The sequence below is a fragment of the Gobius niger genome (genome assembly GCF_951799975.1).
Source record: "Gobius niger genome assembly, chromosome: 15".
Classification (NCBI taxonomy): domain Eukaryota; kingdom Metazoa; phylum Chordata; class Actinopteri; order Gobiiformes; family Gobiidae; genus Gobius; species Gobius niger.
This window is the reverse complement of record NC_136866.1, coordinates 11,193,827-11,206,354: the sequence shown is the minus strand read 5'-3', so window position 1 is coordinate 11,206,354 and position 12,528 is coordinate 11,193,827. Positions and strand designations below refer to the sequence as shown.

Here is a 12,528-nt window from a genome sequence, read left to right as displayed (position 1 = left end):
GTGGTAATGATCAGATCAACTTATGTGAGTTGTTGATATGGGTCACATATTTAGTGTAGAAAGGTCCAGTTATTCTTGTTTAAGGTTTTCCCATTAGTTTATTAATACATAGCTTATAATTGATAACATCTTGTTTTGCAAGAAGAAGAAAAAATTGACTTTATTGATCTCATAATGAAGAAAAAAGGACCAACTTCTTTACTCACAGCAACTACTTTTAAGAAACTCTATTTATTGGTTGATATCGGATATGGGCAGATACTCAAACCCCCAGTATTGGTATAGATATCGGAAGCAATAAAGCTGGATCGGTGCATCTCAAGTATCAATGGATTGTTTTGTCATTCCACTATAATTTGCTGTTTTCTTTTCCTGTTGCTTTCCCAGATGCTGTTGCTATGCGTGTCCTTATTGTGTGGCGGCTTAGAGAAACACCCTGTATGTTTGCATTCCTGGCCGTGCGATGTTGTGTCCGTAGCTCCACTTTGACATTGACACGTTTCTTAATTCAAACCGCCTGCTGAATCTTCCAACCTACATCTCCCACCTCTCTCCAGTCTGTGCTTCTCCATCAGCATGGCTTGTGTGTTTGTGACGGCAGGTTCCTTTATTTCGCCGTAACTAAGCTGCATTGAACTGCGCGCCGCCGCACCTGGGTTACCATTATCTGCCCGCGCGTGTGTGAGTGTAATTATTTGCACCGGGGCTCATTTGCATGGCACCGTTCGGGTAATAAGGCGCGCTCACAGGTGGGATGAAATGCGAACGCTTGGTCCTGTGCTCCTCTCCTAATGAGCCGCTGTTTGGACGTCCACAGGTCTGGTTAATGACACAGGTAATTGCTGAATGTATCTGCGCTGCCAGCAGCTTTGCCCCAGTGTCTTGGCTTCGCCGCTCAAGGTGGGGAATCGATGCAATGCCATTATTGATTTTTGCTAATTGCTTGGCTCTCTATCTGCGCGGGGGGGGGTTACTGGTTTGGTCATTTGTCCGGGGGAAAGTTTCAAATGGGTAGTATCACTTTCTGTATATGCTTTGAGCTTGTATGGTCATAAAAATGATCAAGTGCCTCTATTCATTTGTTCATGTGTTGTTCATTATTGCAGAAAAAGGCCATAACTCCCCCTAAAAATTCAATATGTCTGCCATTTTCCAATCGGGTTTCCATTGATATGTAAAACTGCAAATTGGCCAAGACCCCCAATAATCACATTTTTGTTTCCTTTTTTTACATCCCTCAGTCATAGCATGATCACAATCATCTGTTTTTGAGGGGGGGGAGATTTGGTTCTTTGTACCGATTTTAAACAAATCCAGAAGGCGAACAGGTCTGAGCTTATTCTACATATTAGGACATTGCTGGAACATGTAGGGGGAGGAAAATACATAATTTTAACATTTTGAAACTCCGTACAGTCCCTTTAACAAATTGAATAGGTTGCATATACCGTAACTCAGTGGTTATGGTTGGATCGATCGTTTACTTTTAAATGTATTTCTCTCTCCCTCCCCTCTTTATACAATCTCTTTAAAGGAACAGGCCACCATTTTTCCATACTGAGATACAGTGGGGAAAAAAAGTATTTGGCCAAAATCCAATACAATGTCTATGTGAAACTGACCAAATACTTTTTTTCCCCACTGTATGTTCTTACCTGAGCTTAGAGGAGTTGATGCGTACCTGTCTTGTCTTTGTGCTTTCCCATGGAAGAGCGTGGTCGCTTCCAACTTCACCCCCGTTTGGAACTATTGGAATACATTGGGAGAGGCCAAGTGCTAACAACATCTTTGCTCGTTTTACGTGACTGTGGGCAAGCACAAAGACCAGACAGGTACGCATCAACTCGTCTAAGCTCAGGTAAGAACATATCTCAGTATGTAAAAACGGTGTCCTGTTCCTTTAACTCTTGAGAAGCCTGAAATATAAACTGCTAAAAGTGCAGTACATATTTGTCGTGGTCTCTAAACTATACAATTACGTTTTTAGATTTCATCATCCATCCATCCATCCATTTTCTTCCGCTTTATCCGGGGCCGGGTCACGGGGGCAGCAGTCTCAGCAGAGATGCCCAAACTTCCTGATCCACACACACTTCCTCCAGCTGTTTTTTTTTCATATTAAACTAAAATCATGTTGACCAGTGAAACTGCAATTTCGGTTCGACTCTGAGTCTCCTAATGCATATCTTTCATATAAAAGTCACGTACTGTATAACATTGGACACTGTAGGCCTCTTCATTTCCGTGACTCCTGGAAGCACTTATGCATCAGTGCCTCTTTGTTGCACCAATGTGGTTTTGATGAACGGCTATATTGAAAGTGCACATGCAGCGACACACAGTACTAATAAATGAAGCCTTTTATCAAGGCTCGCAAACGCCATTAGTGAAGTACTGCATATTTTTCTGTGATAATTAGATTATGAAATTTGTCAAAAGTTTATTATTCTCATATCATTTCAATGTAAGCTAAAGCGATCATTGTTGGTTGTCCATAACGGTGGCTTGCATCCGTACCCCTTGGAACTTTAAATCCGAAACAAGCACCTCTTTTCGGGTGCCACACTGCTCCATAAGAGTCAATGCTTTGTCAGTGACCATCTGCCATGATTGGATGGCTTTGATCACTCCAGTGTTTAAGAACAAATCTCCCAGCGTGGAGCGTGTTTAACAATTAAAAGCACACTCTCGCTAAGTTGCTCTGACAACGAAGGGCAGTCCACAGAGGCCAGATTTAAACATCCCCAGATAACCCGCATCGATTGGCCAGACAGAGTTTTTAAGGGCCCACGGCAAATCATTGACCACAGTGCGTTTGCCCAGGGGTTAACAACCCGCTTGCTCTGGGCTGCGTTAAGCAACCTGTAACCGTGTCAAAGAGAAATGAGTGCTTTCTTAACTCTCCGAAAGGGCTGCTTTGGTGTTGAGGGGGAAAAAAAGCCTTGTAACCCAGTCCTGGTCTCAGGGGGGAGCGCTTGTGACCAGCGGAGATAAGTGACGGCATGTTTGTCAGCGAGATAAGGACAGGAAACAGCCCAAAAGCACACGGGCTACTCCAACGCCGCCAAGGAAACGCAAACGCCTGCCAAAGAGCGGTCCCCTGTGAGCGACAGAAGCGCAGATGCTTGACTGCCTCACTCCTCGGCTCCGATAAAGGCAGCAGGCAACGGCTCCGGGAAAGGTCAGAGCGACGAGTGATAACACCAAAATCCACAGCTATATTTAGCACTGTACCTAACAATGGCTTTCAGAGTTCAAAAAGTATATTGATGAGGAAGACTTGTAAGTTGTGCAATAGGCCGATATTGTAAATTATTAACTTTATAAATTGTCCCCTTTGTATTGTAAGGCTCTTGTTGACATTTTTCTCAAAATTGAGTTATTCTGTACACTTCATCACCATTTTGTAGATGTCCCTCCAGTTTTGGGGGTTTTATGAGCTAAAACGTGTTCCCTATTTCAATTTTGTTCTACGAGTGGTCTAAACTTTAAAGCTGCCCTCAGCTATACTCCTGGAATTTCTTTTCGTCAGTAGTTGGTAGTCTGCTTCTGCGGGACAAAGTTTGTTCGCTGTTTCGAAGGTGGCGAATGTGACCTTTCGGGGTCGGCAAAATGGAATAGAGAGGGCAGCTTTTCATCTAAATACTGCAGAATGTAAGAGAAACCTTACAATTGACTGTGCATAACTTCACATCATAACAACACCGCCCAAGAAGTGACTTCCTGTTTCGATCCAGCACGCCAAAATAAAAGCGCCATGTTTAATCATTAGTTCAGCAGTTAATTAATTCAGCTTTCTTCCTCCCTAACTATTAACAGACAAAACACTTAAAATGTGTGTATTTAATTATATTCTTGTAATGTTGCAAGTACCTGCTGAACTAATCAATGAGACGAACTGTGTGCTTTTATTTTGGTGTGCTGGATCGAAACAGGAAGTCACTTCTTGGTCAGCGTTGTTATGATTTGAAGTTATGCTCAGAGTCAATTCTAGGGGGACGAAATGTGTAGTTATTCATGACATTCTGATGTCTTAATGGGCAGTTATTATGCAAAATCATCTCTTTACAGCTCTTTATCATGTAACGATGTTGTTCTCTCATGGAAAACATACTTTGCGTTGTGGAGCCACTCGCGTATGTTTGAGTAGTCTTTGAATCTTCTACGCTGACTTTCCTTTAACTCTCACAATGCTCCTCTGCTTACTTTCAACAATGTTTCGTTTTCCGGGACGCATCGTGTTCCAAAGGTCATTACGGGCCTGCATATGTTGACCGCGGCACTTTGGCGATGACATTCAGATGTTCAGTCATATTTTCATACGCTGCTCCGTCTCTCCCCCCCATTAGCCTTTACTCTCGCCCGGCGTCCGCTGTGACATCTCTGTCACACGCTTTGCTGCTGCATCTGCTCGTACCACCAGCGCAGCACGACGGGGCTATTAGACCTGTACGGCGGCCGCTGATCAATACACTGTGAGCACGGACGGGGAATGGAAATGCATTAAAATCCAGTGAGGGAGGAGAGGGGCGAGTTTGTGTTTGTCGTGATTGCCAATAAGCCCTCTGTTGCCGAGCGCGTTCTAGGGCTGCGAGATAAACGGCGATCCAATCAAAGTATCATCACATGTTGCTACTTCGGCACAGTGTTCCCGCAACCACATTTGGAGAACCCGGGGGAATCGCGTGCACACGTCCACGCACCATCACGCTTGCTCATGACAAACCGTTCTTCCTACAACGCTCGGCCCTCGCGCATGCCTTCAGACAGGTGTAGCGGACTCAGAAGATGGCGCCTGGAGATTGGACCGAGGCTGGCGACCTAGAAACCTTTTGCACCTTAAACACTGAGCCAATTAACATGCGGCTACTGTGGGTCAGAAATAGCAACAGACTCTCCAGATCCCAGCCTCGGAAACCCTCTGTAGTTAATCCAATTAGCGTCAACACGTAGACACCGGCGGCGTTTAATCCCCGTAATGGCTCACGCACCGGCCCGCCGTATGTTTACGTTTACATTGGAGAGCGGCGGACGTTCACTATTTAATGAACGCTCTCAGATTACAGGTCCATGTTAGTCGCGCTGAATATAATGAGGATAGTGTGAAAGCAGTGGGTTTAGCTGACACGTATTTGCTCCAATGTACTTTGTAAGGCTTATTCTGTATGAGTCAGGACCCAATCTGGCTGCAGTAGTTTTTTTTTGTTTTTTTTCAATTGAAAGGCTGCAAGCTCTAAAAATGTAATGTTTATTTTTGGTACCATGGTGTTGGACTCTAATGGGGTGCACTTGGTCTTGCCGACGGTGTAGTTTTTGATTACTGGACAAAGTTAGTGTTCCTTGATAATGTTTTGGAATCATTCAGTTTCTGATGTTACCCAAACCATCTACAGCTGTGGTTGATATTTACTTCTGCAAATGTTTCAATTCGTTTTATATGATACTGTAGGACATGCCATATATAATTGTGGCTTATAGACCTGATCTCTTTCACATTGATTGTATTGTTGGTCTTTATCTCGATGTGTGTTAGTGAATCCCCTGGAGGCAGCGGTCGGAATAATCAGCATTTAAAAGATTATACAGCCAGTCATTTTTATGCTAACAAATTAATGATTTTGTGTTATATATTTGACACGACAGAATCTAAGAAATCAACAGGATTATTCAACAACACTAATGTGAGTGAAGGAAACTAATCCAGGGATTCTTCTCATTTATTTTTTTGCATACGTTCTGTTAAACTATAAGCCGCTACTTTTTTTCCCCCACACTTTGAACCTTGCGGCTTATGAAACACTGCAGCAAATATATTGATTTTTTTATGGTCATGCCTAATATTGTATCATGCATCACCCTACCGCTGTCTTTCCTGACCTCTGTCTGCGATGTTTACTGCAGCAGGATGCCCTCCCGCGCTAGAGCCATCGTGGCTTCAGGTGCAAAATAAATGATGGTCTCCAGCGATTCACCACGGCCCCAGCTCAGACCAGGTTCAAACACCGGGAAACTCTGGAGGCTCCGAGGCCGTGTCCGCTAACATACCGAGAAGGGCGGCTCTAAACACGGCCACACTCCCGGGGAGGAGTCGCTGTGCGGGCAGCGCTTTGGCTTCACGGAACACACGCGCGTTAAAGGAATAATATAATCGAAGTTCTGAACACACTTTAATAAAGATATATGTGCTTGTAGGCCACCGTTCTCTTGGAGAATTTCACTGCGTGAAGAGAAAAGTCAGCTGCGGCCTATGTACAAAAAAAATATATAATGAAAAAAGATTCTGTTTATAATCTTATTATATTGAGCGCTTATATTCAGGTGTGCTCAATATGTTCTTTCATCCACAGACATCCAACAGTATAATTCTGCCTGTGTGTTATTGTCCATGGTGTTGATGCTGTACTATGTGTAGTGCTTGTGTTTTTTTTTTTGTTTTGTTTTTTAAATAACCAGAGGTGACATATGGCACGAGGTTTTTCAACACAAATTGTTCGATACATTACTGTAACAAATAGAAACAGACATGCCCATATTGTTTCGTTTTGTTGAACTCCTCTCCTTGGGTGTGTAAGCGCTTGTGTCGAAAGTTGTGTGTGAGATCGTACTAATGAATTGTTTTACCATTTCATAGGCTAATAATGATTGTTGTTGTTGTTGTATATTGTTTGCTGCTGGCAATCCACATTTGCCCAGGGACTCCAGTCGAAAACTAGCTTTTGAGCTAAAACTGGCACATTTACAGAAATGTTGATGAATGTGCATTATCCCTTTTCAAATAAACAAATAAAAATATAATAAGTACAGATCAATACTGCACAGCCCTGATGTGCAAATGCATGTGAAACAATTTCCGAGCGGACTCAACAAAACATCCTGCAACAACATAATCACCCTTGCACGACTAAGGTTTGTGGGTAACTCTGATATTTATGGAAATATGAAACCTGCACAAGGCGGTCAAATAGTTCCTGTATATGCAACATTTCTTTTTTCTTATTTACAATATCTTTAAAGCTTCTCTCTTCCCGTTGAGAGTATTTTAAAGTGTTGTCAGGTTGGGCCCAGGTGTTAAATATCACCGTTGTTTCGTCCCCTTTACTCTGCTTTTTAATCTGCATGTGTTCATGTTTCTGAAGCTTCCTCGTACCATCTTCATCTCGACATCGCGCTTCAGATCTGGGCCTTGGTCCTCGTTGCACAAGGCTTTTGGAGCAGCGGGTTCTGGAGTACGTCTCTTAATGTGACACGCATATAGGAGCGGTAATTAGCAGGCTCGCTGGCTTTAATTAGTGGGCTTAAATGGAAAAAGGGCTACTGCTAGATGTCCTTTTGATGTGAGTGGGAGATGCTGTATGCAAATGAAGGGTGGCTTTTGTTATCGCTTTCAAAAGGAAAAGCGCGCTGCCAGGGACCAAAAGAAGGGCGGGGATCTCGAGGGACATTAACCTGCCGTCAAAGGTCAAAGCACATGCAGGATCTGGAAAAGGAAAGTGTGAGGTAATCCAGAGATGTGAGCAGATCGAGTAATTACTGTGTGTCTGTTTCCCCTCGCAGTGCTCTTTTTGTATTGCATCAAAGCTTGAGATCTATGAAGTCCATTCATGTGTAACCTTCAGAATCTGCCATGTATGTGAGCGGATTAGTCATACCCATGCATGAGACCCTGAAACTGCATCAGGAGGAGCCAGTCCAATGATAGAAAGACAAGTATAGTGTGTAAAAGATGGGCTTCAGTCACATTTCCTGTTGTGGGTGCTGTTCACCCTTTTCCGGAAGTTCATGTGGGTGTTGCCATGAATTGTACCCGCCTTTTAACTCCTATTAGTTTACATAAGACTGGAGAAGTCAAGATAAAATCAGTTACTACATAAACTGTGTGATACTGGTATTTAGTAGGACTGTTTTTGTTTGAAAATATTTAGCCATTCAAGCCAAGTTATTTAGCTTATTCAACTTCTTATATTCGTCAGCTTCTACAATCGCACTGAAAGCACCTCTGAGCTTCCTTCAAACAGAGTTCGAGGGCAGTGAAGCGATAGCGGGGTCTCCAAGGAAATTTCTCTCAGGGCCAAAACATACATGGGGAGTGTATTGCCGGGGTCCATTAACAAAAGCTCCTAAATAAAAACATGTTTTGATTGGGAAAATACTATTGAGGAAACTTTTTTTCAGTAAATGAAAAATAATGAGCTTGACTGTAGCCAATGTTTGTATCCTGATCTCTCATTATGTCAGTACCCTCTGCTGGACACGTGTATTATTTTATCCAGGCTGCCCCCTAGTGGCTGGAGTGTGAGCATTCTGGTAATTTCTTTAAAAAAAATCATTACTCTGCAAAGGAATGGACTTTTTTATTTTTTATTTTTGACATACTCGGGAATTTTTGCCCTACAACTCATGGGCTGGATTCAATCATCTCACAGCCCGGATGTGGCCCGCAGGCCGTAATTTGCCCCGGTCTGATTTAGACTCAAGCATAAAATATGCACAGTTTACACAAAATCTAAAAGTGTCCTCTTCTTCCAGTACATTTTTTCGCAAATGACACTAAATGCTACTGACACAAGAGATTCATTCTAACCCAAGTCACACACCGGATATCTGTCACAACACAGGACTGTCAGTACTGCACCAGAAAACACGGCTTTTTATGAACTGACAGAATATTGGTATTATCCATGGTTTCCTAAATAGTCTTCATGAGCCCACATAGTCATTCATATGTTACAAAACAAGGCCGTTATGGTGAGCGATCCCTTTATTGACCCCATGAGACAATGTGGGTCAACCATGAGCTTGATTTATGGTTTGGAGTGATATTGCTGGAGGATTGTTGTTCAGTTTTTGGGATTGGAACTATTCAGACTCATAATAAACTCCACACCACAGCGCAGCCAATGTCAAACGTTCTTCAACTGCACGCGTTTCTTAGACTTGTATTGTGCAGCCTTAGCCTCCAGCGTGTCCAAATCCTTCCGCATTGTGTTGATTGTAGCAGGTATAATCTCTCCACTATATGTTACCACACAGTCCCCGGTGTGTTGGAGACGGCCGCACAGGTCTATGTGTCGTTTGTGTGTTGGACAGATTTTGTGTCCGAAGGTGCAGGATAAAGGGTTTTGCTGTGTCTAATCTCTTGAATGTTGCTGTATACCCGGGATTAGAAGGGGACACACAGGCACACGGTGGTCTGGAGGAAAGGGGCAGACAGAGTGGAGAGTGGTGTGACAAGCCTGCAGCCCAAACTAGATTAGAATAAAACAGCACCTCTTGTTTACACTCCGTCTGCGGTCATGTACTGTGCTGTATTTTACAAAGCAGTAGAGCGTGTTCATAGGGGCAGATGTCATGCAAAATCGACTTTTATAACATTGCTCCCTCATCAAAAGCTTATCTAACCCAGTAACACAGGTTTGAGTAATGTTTACTTACACTGGTTGTTTCTTCTTCTACTGCTTAAGCGCTCCTATTTTCTGAAAATCGAAAGTGTCTTCCACCTTCTGAAAGTCCATTAGCCTCTAAGCCCCCCACTTTAGCCTAAATCTAAAAGCTTCTTGACTGGAGCGAGCAGCCAGGCCAGTGTAGCGACTCATTTGTAAGCTTCAAAGTTGGGTTTTTGCCATGTTGCTGTCACTTTTTTGTCTTTTGCCGCTCTTTTGTCAATTCATTTTTTTAGATTTGGGTAAAGCCAAAGTGGAGAAATTTGATTTGGTTCAGGTGGGGGTTAAGAGTTTGACCATCACCAACCCAGTTCTGAGCTATCTTACGTTCATGCTACATTTATCAAGGCACAATCGCATTTTTAGCACGCCATTAGCAAAACAAAAGGCTGGAACAATACTTAATTCTTACTGAATACTCACTCAGTATTTATTAAGGTAGAGTACATCTATCAGTATTGCCCTGTGTATCGTGATACATATTTTATTGTGATAGAATTGTATTGTTCCAGTCTTTGTGGCTTATATCTTGTTTTTTATCATATAGCTGCCGGTAGAGAGTGATTGGATTGAAGTGAAGCCGCACAACTTGGACTAACAACAATTGCTTCTACCCATTAGTAAGACGATCTTTGGAATGATGGCAATTTGAGTGCAGGAATGTTGAGGTGAAGGCTAGCTCGTGGAAGAAGATGGACATAGTTTGGAGGATTACTCAAACATCCATGAATGAAACGAAGCGCAACTATAGGCTAAGAATGACCACGGGCGAACAGTAGAATGGTTAAAACCATAAAGAGGCGTATCAGCATCATCTGGGCCCAGCAATCATTGAGCTTTCTTCACCTATTTGATTGTTATTGTAGGAATAAAGCTGCTTCTCCACTCCAAAACCAAAGTGGGTAAGATTTCGCTTGCCTCCAGAGAGCATGCTGCCACTCATCCGCTGGAGCGTAATTGGTGGACAGTGCGGCTGAATAGGTCATTAGCTCAGAGGATCATCATTAACTGAATAACCACTTCCATAAATCTTTATTTCTCGCTGCTGCGGTGTTTTTTTTACCGAAACAGGAACGCTGTCCGGGCCGTCCAAACACTAGGCTTTGATTCATGGCAGCAGTCTGTCTGAGGCCACGTTATCTGAGAGATTTCTATTTTATTTTATTGTATTTGATTGGCAGGAGGAAAGTCCAGGCAGTGAGGACAGGTGTTTAACAGTTGGCTCGACATATATCAAATGTACACAATGTAATGGTAGTGTCGGAGCTATTTGCTTTGACTAGGGGTGTAGCTTTACCCGAGTGGACAAATTGGGAGCTAAATCTTGAAAGGACTTGCATGTATGACATACTGTTCTACTGTGCATTGTCCCTGTCAAATAGTTAAATTCAAAAAACACGTACTGCACCAATGCAGACAACGCGAACATGACCTCCCAACAAATTCAGAAATGAAAAAGTGCCTCAGCTCCAAACTAGTTGGCTCCCCTTGAAATCTTCCACTGCCGTTGCCCTGAGGCAGAAGTCTGAGCTGGCTGGCCCTGCAGTCGTCTCTGCTCGGCGCAGGAGGCTTCTGCTGTGGGGCATCGTTGCTCATCTATTTTCAAAACTCTCGGGAGGTCAAGAACTGTCTTGTCACATCTTTCAGAACATGTCACAAGATTTCTCTGTTCGACGTTTTTCAGAAAGACTTGTGCGATAAGGCCATAAAGGAAAGTTCTATAATGGACATTGGCACTAAGTTACTTACCATTCATCTATGTTTAAATTTTAGCATTTCAACACATTCTAACCTGCAGATGGTTTTGCCTTTGTTTGGAGTAAACTCCATTATTTTGTTTTGTTTAAGCAACACATCAATAAAGCAAATATTACAGATAGATTAAAAGAACACGGTATTGAACGCTCAAACAGAGTAGGTGGAAGTTCAGAGATCCCCTTTCTTTTAATTATAGTTCAGTGTTACATACAGTATTTTCAAAGTTTAAACTCATTTCCACTGACCATAATTTCTGGATTATAAAGTGCTGCTTTTTTTCACACTCTCTGAACCATGCCTATAAAACGATGCGGCTATTTCACACATTTTACGCGCTAACAGTGTAGCGGTTAGAGCTTATGCCCAAGCCCGACCAGAAATTTAGGCCGAGATATCATTATGGAGGAGTTGTCCCATAGCCCACTTAGACCACTCCCTGACTCCCTGACCACTCCCTGACTGCGGCGCGGGGAGGGGAGTGCTGGGGGCGGAGTACACATGCCGAGTGTCGGTAACGTTTCTAAAGCACGGCGAGGCGAGCGCTTTGATACCGGCGCTACTCCAAGACCATCTCTTGATGCTCTTTCTTTCCGAACAGTTTGAACTCACAGTGAGTTAAAACAGCAGTTGGATGTCCATTTAGTGCAACATATTACTCTTCGTTAGGTTTGCGAGGAATGTAATTAGGTTAGTGAAAAGAAACCAAAAAACATGTACTCTTTGAATGAAGAGTGAATCAATACATTGTAAAATATACAATAGTAGCTGGAACATCTCTGAGTGCTATAAATTTATGCCCTTGTATCTCATGAGTCAGGCATTGACTTGCCTCGACCTGAAATTATGAGGCAGAAACCCTCACTTATCTCCTGTTGTGCTGTACCTGCTCCTTTATTGATTTATGTTATCGATCTTGTATGTTCTGCATGTCTTCATTTTGTTATCTTTCTTAAATCCGCTCACAATATAAATGCCGCCCAAGTTCTCTGCTGTGTCTCACGCATCTATTTTCTGTACATGTTGTGGTTGAGAAAAGACAATTTTACTTTTTTTTTTAAAGTATTAGTTCTTGAAAAAATGTAATAATCATAAATAATACTAACAATTTCCTCTGCTATTGAGTTACATAGCCACTACTGAGCCCAGAGCTACAGCTTCTCACGTTACCACTCATTGCACACAGTTTTTGGTGTTTTTTGCTTAGTTTTCATGTCCAATATTGCCTTTGGCTTGCCTTCAAAGCCCTTTACCCCTGGCCTTCAACAAAGTCCTATCAAGGCCTGGAAACATCTTTAACAGTGCGTTGTGGGACTTGACTGCCCTCTAACTC

The 12,528-nt window shown here is 42.7% G+C and overlaps 1 protein-coding gene across 1 annotated transcript in view; it reads left to right on the top strand.

Annotated features, from left to right (window-relative positions):
* man1a1 (mannosidase, alpha, class 1A, member 1) overlaps nucleotides 1–12,528 on the top strand; it is a 142,290-nt gene that overhangs the window by 25,445 nt on the left and 104,317 nt on the right. The gene's annotated exons all lie outside the window — the stretch shown is intronic.